Source organism: Gavialis gangeticus, unplaced genomic scaffold, assembly GCF_001723915.1.
Source record: "Gavialis gangeticus isolate Ggan-Ray unplaced genomic scaffold, GavGan_comp1, whole genome shotgun sequence".
NCBI classification, from domain to species: Eukaryota; Metazoa; Chordata; order Crocodylia; family Gavialidae; genus Gavialis; species Gavialis gangeticus.
Window position 1 is genome coordinate 36,892,883 of NW_017729000.1, and position 8,481 is coordinate 36,901,363.

At 44.4% G+C, this 8,481-nt stretch overlaps 1 protein-coding gene across 3 annotated transcripts in view; it reads right to left on the reverse strand.

The window, feature by feature from the left end:
• SLIT3 (slit guidance ligand 3) overlaps nt 1–8,481 on the reverse strand; it is a 1,179,950-nt gene that overhangs the window by 1,122,119 nt on the left and 49,350 nt on the right. The window lies entirely within an intron of this gene.

Sequence of the window (8,481 nt, forward strand, 5' to 3'; positions counted from 1 at the left end):
GGCAGTTCTGGTCCTTACTGAGGAAGACAGAGGCAAAGAAGTTATTAAATATGTTGGCTTTGTCGTCTGGCGTAACAACCAGATTCCCCGTCTTGTCCTGCAAGGGCCCCACATTTCCTGGGGCCTTCTTTCTACTCCCTATGTATTTAAAAAAGGACTTCTTGTTGTCCTTAATCCGGGAAGGATTAATCCGACAGAAGGCCTAAGACAAGACCGAGGGGCCTGGAGATGAAATACCAAGAGACGGCTGAGGCTAAGAGGGGCCCAAATCAGTAGGATGGGTTTGGAGGAGTGTTCAGTTGCTTTCATTAGCTGAGGATAGCCCTGGGCTATAAGGAGGATGGTGTGACAAAGACTGATGGCTGTCTCAGAAGGGGATAGAAACTCTGGGAACAGGTGAGGTATGGCTAGTCACCTCATGGTTACCAGGTAGAAGCCCCTGGAAAGTTTGAGTCCAATGGGGGGCATGGCACTCCTGGTATCTCAGAGATATAACGCAGAAGTCCCTGGAAAGTCTGAGGCTGTAGGGAGGGAGAGGGAAGGGTGGGGAAGCAGCCTGGTACGTGCAGCTGTGGTCACTCCAGAAAAGGGGCCATACCCAGACAGAGTAAGAGGAACCCACAACCATGTACATCTAGAACCTCATCTACGCATAGAAACCAAAACCCCCTGGACACTGCCATACACCACAGAAGACCCTTTCCCATTCTCCTATAGTACCCAGCCCTGGACACAGAACTGAGTAGTCATGGAGATGAGGGAACTCAGCTCCCTCTGGTGCAAACAGGAGGCCCAGGAGCAATTTTACAGTGAGTTTCTGCAACAGGAACATTCCCACCACCCCACCCTGGTCCCTGACCCTGCTGACTGTGGGCTAACTCAGGTACCCAGGGATGCTATTTCTTGGGTCAGTGCCACAGGTATTTTGCTCCCACTCCTCCAGTGTTTCCTTGGTGGCCCTATCGCAAATGCCCAGACTACCCACCGGGTCCTGGTCCCAATGTAGGGAGTCATACAGCTCCTGTGCCTACCCCCCTCCCAATTCCAGCTCTCATTCTGGGACTGAGCCACAATAGCCCATCACCTGGGCAGGTACAGTTGTGTCCTGCATTGTGCAGCTGTGACAGGAACCTAGGCACCAAGGGAAATAAAAAGCCCCCAGGGGAGAGGGCAATGATGGAAGGTGGGTCACATCCACAGTCAGCAGGGTGAGAAGGTAGTGAAACGATGGTACCTCACCAGCCCCAAGCCTTGTCTACAGCCCTGCCTCCAGAAGGTGCCTACTGAGTTTTTCATCATTGTGATGAAAAACTCCAAAAGTGGGATCCCAATGGATAGACAGCAAGGGGTAGATGGTGGAGGTGGTACACTCCCCATCCTGGTCGAACAGGGCCCAGGGTGCTAATTGTTGAATTGTTTGTTCAGGGACAAATCACCCTCCAGCCTTCCCTCCTTTCCTCATGAGCGCACCCGAGGCATGCAGCCCACTGCCTTGGACATTTCTTAGCCCATCACTCAGCATGAGGGGCATAAATCAGTCTGTCACACCATCCTCAATATAGCCCAGGGCTATCCTCAGCTAACAAAAGGAACTGAACACTCCTCCAAATCCATCCTAAGCACTGACAGGAAATGAGGCATAGCTACACCCCGGAGCTCCAACACAGGAAGAACCAGAAAAGAACTGCCCTCTGCCAAGCTCCCCCGCTCAGTCCACCCATTAACCCTCTCCAAGTCAGGCACTGATGAGGAGGCAGGAATCCTACAAGGGAACAGTATTACTAGCTAACCTGATCCAGGAGCCAGGGTGACACCCAGGTCAAGCATCTGCGCAGGCTTGCAGGTGGCATCTGGGTAGTCCTGCTGGCAATCACAGGGGAAATTCCATAGGAGCACGGTAACCAAGTCTCATAGTGCCAGCAATCACTGCCCCAAACTATTCCCCCTACCCAGTGCCAATTCACAGCCCAGTCTGGTTCCCAGACAGTGCCTCCCTGCCCCAACCCTGCAAAACAACTTCCCTTCTCCCTCAAAAAGACATGACTGCTGCATCAATAACCACCCCAATCAAGACGGCAACCTTGGGCATCAGGTCATCATAACAGAGCCAAATATAGTGCTTATCAGCTACGCCAAAGGAAGAGACCCCTTCCAGGACTCAGTCACCTCCTGAGGGACCATCTCCTGCAATATGAGCTAGGCACGCAGGGCAGGAGCCCCTAGCAATAGTGGTAAATGTCATCCCTGTAATGCCAACTGACTTGTACCATGCAAACATTGAGGAAAAAAACACTGCTCCTGTAAGCACAGGTTGGTTGGGAACAGAGGATGCACTGAGAGCTCCCTTCTGTAATGAAAGTGGGGGCATGAAAGCTCTGCTGGTGTCCCATGAGCAGATAATCCCTGCCCGGTCCTGGGAACACTGGAATGCTGTGCCTCCTCTTCCCAGGCCTCACAAAAGACTCCCACCCAGTCTTGCAGATATTCTGGAAGATGCAGGTAGCAGCAAGGTGGTGTGGCAGGTACTCTTCATCCTGCCCACCAGCGAGACTCAAGGCACCCAAAGGCACATCCACAATCATGAAGAATCAGATGATAGGACATGCATGTAAAGGAACAGACCTAAGAAAGAGACATCATCTTTCGAGACTCTTTACACACCAACTAGGATTTGAGTAATTTACTCAAAAGGTTATAAAGTGTTACCTGCATAAATGAGCAAAACTCACTATGACACAATTAAATAGAAGCTTGATGGGCAATTCATGTTTTTTGTAACACGTATACATTGCTATTTAAACATTTGCTGAGTGAGTGGGGACACACGGGGATTGCCACAACAAGTCTCTCAGCTGATATAAGTTAGTTGCACATTTTGGAAAACAGCACAGTGAAGCCATAGTACATATTTCATAATGCTATAACATCAGTACCTGTCAAACCTGACAGCAGATATACTGATGTTGTTTAAAGGACCCCAGTCCCAGCATCAGTATACCTACATGCTCATGGAGCCTCAACTTCAGGACTCTACACAAATGAAGGGTTCACCCACAGGGAGCCAGGGATTGCAGGATCTGGGCCACAATTGAAGCCCAAAAGAAATTTAAGACAGGCAGGCTATGTACATAAGTTACATTCATGTACATGGTCTTCTTGTTTTGGTATCTAGGAATTCAGAGAAAGCAGCATAACACTACATATTGTTCATGAAAAAGCACAAGAAACGGCTTTGTTTTTCAGATTTGCTGAGGGCCCATTTTGTGCTCGTTCAAAATTATTTTTTTGATGAGACTAAAGTTGCAAAAGCTCAGCAATTCTGAAGATTAGGCTTTTAATGAAAAATAGCTGTAAGGACATAAAGTTAATCCTGTCTCTTTAATTGGTATGATTAAAAGCCAGTCAGCTTGGAAAGATGAACCAAAATATATCACATTAAGAAATAACTAGTTTCCATCTGCAATAACATTTGATTTTCAAGTTTGCCGTGCAGCTCCCCACTTTGTGACCTGTATTCAGTGCTTTCTTTACCTATCAACTTCACACTCTCTCAGCTACTGTGCAGTTTTGGACAAAAGTTTGACACCTGTTAAACAAATCCCTTGATGTGTTCCACTCATGTAACAAAAACTAGAATTCATTCAATTACTAAAATTGCTTCAGTCTTCACAGGGAAGGTCAGCTCCCGGACTACTGCACCTGGCAGCACAGTTTGGTGGGGGGAGGTGAGCAGGCAACAGTGATGAAAGAACAGGTTAGGGACTGTTTAGAAAAGCTGGATGTGTACAAGTGCCTGGGGCCAGATGTGATGCATCCAAATGTGCTGAGGGAGTTGGCTGATGTGACTGCAGAGTCACTGCCCATTAACTTTAAAAACTTGTGGCAGTTGTGTTAGACCAGTTTACCTTGTCCCCAGCCTGTTAACTTCACTGCTTAAGGCAATAACTTATGTTGTTTACACTGAGTTTGAGCATTCTCACTACGGAGCAGAAACAGAACATTCTGGCCTTATGAACTTGTCACCTGTCATGACATCATGACCCACTTAAAGTAGCTGAGCATGCCCAGGATGGCAAAAAAGAGTTATAGTTTTGGCACAAAAGGACAGAAGCAGCTTCATGAGGAGATGGACACTGTTGGACAGTTGCCTGGACATAACTAGCTAAGTGAATGATTGACAGCACACTAGCGAATGAGATTGGTTCTTGTAATGATTGACAGCATGGTGTGATTGAACCATATAAACGAGTCCTGCATTTGATTGGGGTGCAACTGGTATCCAGTATTCGATTGTGGTTTACTTGACTGCAGTAATTGGCAAGAGGAGGAGAACCCAGATTCCCAAATGAGCACAGTGTTAAGCGGAGCCTGCATATGTTGCAGGTAGCAGAAGGAGAGGAGTCTTTTGATATTTATCATTTTTACTGAACTGTTATACCTATAATAATGCTTGTTATTGTTCTTATCCATTAATTATATTGTTTTTTCTTCATTGTACAAATTGTTGATTAATACATTTTAAATGGTTGTTTAACTACTGGTCTGTTATCATCTATTGCCAATACTTTGTTCAAATCAAACCAGGCTGTGGTGGTGGGGAACTAGAGTTGAAGTGACTGCACTCCCATGTGTGAGAGAAGTCTTTGGTAGAGGCTAGCTGGATAACCACATGATTTTTGCAGCAACCTATTCCCGCACACAACAGTTAGGAGGTGCTGGATGATTGAAAAAGAGCAAATATAGTGCCTGTCTTTAAGAAAGGGAAGGAGGAGGATCTGGGGAATTACAGATAGGTCAGCCTCACTTCAGTCCCTGGAAAAATCATGGAGCAGGTCCTCAAGGAATCCTTTTCTAAGCACTTGGAGGAGAAGAAGGTGATTAGGAATAGTCAGCATGGATTCACCAAGGGCAAATCATGCCTGACCAAACTGATTACTAGGGCTGTGCAAAACTTCACCAGCTGTTTCAATTCGACACTTTTTCGACTCATTTCAAGCTTGACACAGCAAAATTGAAGGGAAACAAAGGGCTTTGAAACATCCTCAAAACAAAACGAGGCTAGTTGAAATGTTTCAATAGTTTTGAAACATTTTGAGTTTTGAAGCAGCCAGCAGCAAAGTGGCAGGAAACAGGGGAAAAACTAGGGCTGTGCTCCCAGCAATACTCAGGAGCGCAGCTCTGGCTCTCCCCATCTCCCGCCAGGCTGCAGAAAGCCGATCACAGCACAGGGGAAGGGAACTGAGCCCGGGTTCAGTTCCCCTCCCAAGCACTGAGATAGGGCTGGGGAAAGAAACAGAGCCCAAGCGTGATGGTTGAGCTGGGGCTGGGGCTGGGGTTGGGGCTGGGGCCTCAGCCCAGCTGGGCCGAGTTCCTTTCCCAAGCCTGATGGTCAGGCAAAACATTGAAACAGCCTCACTGTTTCGATGAAGTGAAACAGAACAGCTGTTTCAATTCTAAATGAAATTCAAAACAAAACACTGTTCCATCCAAACCTCAAAACTGAAGTCAAAATGGAACAGTACCATTTCGCACAGCCCTACTGATTAGGCATGATTTGCCCTTGGTGAATCCATGCTGACTATTCCTAATCACCTTCTTCTCCTCCAAGTGCTTAGAAATGGATTCCTTGAGGATCTGCTCCATGATTTTTCCAGGGACTGAAGTGAGACTGACCCATCTGTAGTTCCCCAGATCCTCCTCCTTCCCTTTCTCAAAAGACAGGCACTATATTTGCTCTTTTTCAATCATCCAGCACCCCCTAACTGTTGTGTGCGGGAATAGGTTGCTACAAAAATCATGTGGTTATCCAGCTAGCCTCTACCAAAGACTTCTCTCACACATGGGAGTGCAGTCACTTCAACTCTAGTTCCCCACCACCACAGCCTGGTTTGATTTGAACAAAGTATTGGCAATAGATGGTAACAGACCCGTAGTTAAACAACCATTTAAAATGTATTAATCAACCAGCAATTTGTACAATGAAGAAAAAAACAATATAATTAATGGATAAGAACAATAACAAGCATTATTATAAGTATAACAGTCCAGTAAAAATGATAAATATCAAAAGACTCTGGATTCCTGGTTGTGGACTCTCCATCCTTGGAAGTTTCTAAGACCCAGCTAAACAAACCTTAGCTGGGATGATATAGAAGGGGATGGCCCTGCTTTGAGCAGAGGTTGGACTAGACCTTCCGAGGTCCCTTCCTATCCCAATTTTCTATGATTCTAAGAAAAGTAACTGAAAAAAACTGTCAACAGTTAGTTGCTGGTACCTATAAGTGGTGCTTATCTATTTATAAGTGGGGAAGATGGACAATACAAGTACTACATTTCACAAAAAAATTCTCCCTATTTTTAGCTAACAAATGATGGCTTTGGTTTGAGATATAGATAAATGCAACATCAAGAGAAGTTAATATTCATTCAAGGTTACAGTCAATGCCTTTTAAATAATCTACATTTTAAAAAAAAGCTGTATTTTCAGTGTTATTTTGTATAAATTTTGCCAGGATTTTTTTTTTGTTGGGGGGGGGGGGGGTTAAAAGAAGTCTGATCCACTCCAGCTGCTTTGTTAAAAAAAATGGTAATGATTACTTTTACATCCACTTTAAGAGATCAGAAGCCAAATGTATAAGCCACTAGCAGTATAAATGATATTTTAGTTCTTATTTTAAATAAATTAAATGGAAAAGCCTAGTTTTAATTCAGCCATCATACTTTTTTGTATTAACATTTTTGCAATGCTTGACAATAGTTAATAAAATGCTTTTAATATTGCCTAACATGTTGCAATTTAGCCCTTCTAAGTTATGCCAGACTTTCCGCAGTTCCTTCTCCAAAGTCCATTGACTAGTTGAAAAAAAATAATTTATAGTCATCTCCTAAAAATGATTTAAACTCAAATACCAAAAAGTTGTGAGTTTCCAAGCCTTCTATCCATAGTGCACTCATTTAGCAAATATTTTAATGACAGGTAATCCTAAAAGAAAAGCAGATATACAGTACATGTAACTGGCCAAGTTAAAAGTTTTCGGGGTGGGGGGGGGGGGGGAGAGGAATTCAGACATCACATACTTTAGCAGTTAAGAGTATCAAATTTCCTTATTTCTGATTTCACAGGATGCTGAATGTATATTTATTATCCAGACACTTTTCCTGAAAAGGTAAGTATAAAACACTAAGAAAGTCCCTGAGCAACTATCTAGGCCATATCGTTTGCCTTTTTCCAAATATTCTTTTTGTTTCTCATTTTAAAGGGATTCTTCATCTACCTGAAGATAGGAAGATAAACAAAGATAGGAGGAAACAAAGTTTTTCCCTTCAAGCATCTGTAATGATTTAAAAAATGTCAAGAATTACTGCTTAAGTTTTCTTTTCCGAAGAATGCAACATCAAGAAATTTATTTATCAACTCTGCCCAAAGAACTGCCTAAACACGATATACAAAGTCACCATTTCATTATTCTTCTCCTAACAAATCTTAACTAGTGAATGCAGAGTACTATTACAAGGTATCTTTTACTGAGGGAGTATAACTTCATATTTCCATTCCAATGGAGGTAATCCAAGATAATGTACTCTATTCTGTCATTAGGAGAGTCAATAATGAGTTATTTTGCAGTTAATATTTTTAACTAGAAAATTGGTCTTTGAATTCATATTGAATATTGGAATTAAGGAGGCATTCTACGATGGCCTAAAACAAAAAAAGGTAGCCCAATGCATTGTTAAGTACTACATAACTCTCTGTAACAAACTCTTGAAATTCCTTTAAAAAAAATGAGTATCTTAAGGATTTTCATAGATTTTATAGATTTTTAAGTCAGAAGGGACATTGGTAGCTCATCGAGTCCGACACTCTGCCCTGGGCAGGAAAGAGCGCTGGGGTCAGATGACCCCAGCAGGGTGCTTGTCCAGTCTCCTCTTAGCGACAGGGCCTGCCCACAATTTTTGGAGAGCCCCTGCAAGGCATAGCTTTGGGGGCCCCCTGACATGAAGAAAGCATTGGTGACAAGCGCAGAGTTTCTAACTAGTATGTTGATCTAATAAAAAATATCACACACACACAGACCACCCCTACCTTACAGACAGCCCTCCACCCTCTCCACCCCCCACTTATCACCATTTAGATCACAGGTGGGCAAAATGCGACCCACCAAGGAATTTTATCCAGCCTGCTGTGGGTCCCTTTGCCCTGCTTGGCCCAGGCACAAGGAGCAGGCTGAGCTGTGGTGCGCAGAGCCAGTCCCACCACTGCCAGGTGCACAGCAGGGCTGAGGCAATGTGGTAGCTGGATTCAGCTTCTCAGCAGCCCCAGTGGCAGCAGCTCCTTCTTGGTTCTGCTATCAGTGTCACCACTACCAGTGAATCCAGCCCCACTACCCAGGCACCCAGCCCATCCACCTTGCACCCACCACAGTCAGAGCAGGTGGGCAGGGTCTCATAGTTTCATAGTTTCTAGGGTCGGAAGGGACCCGA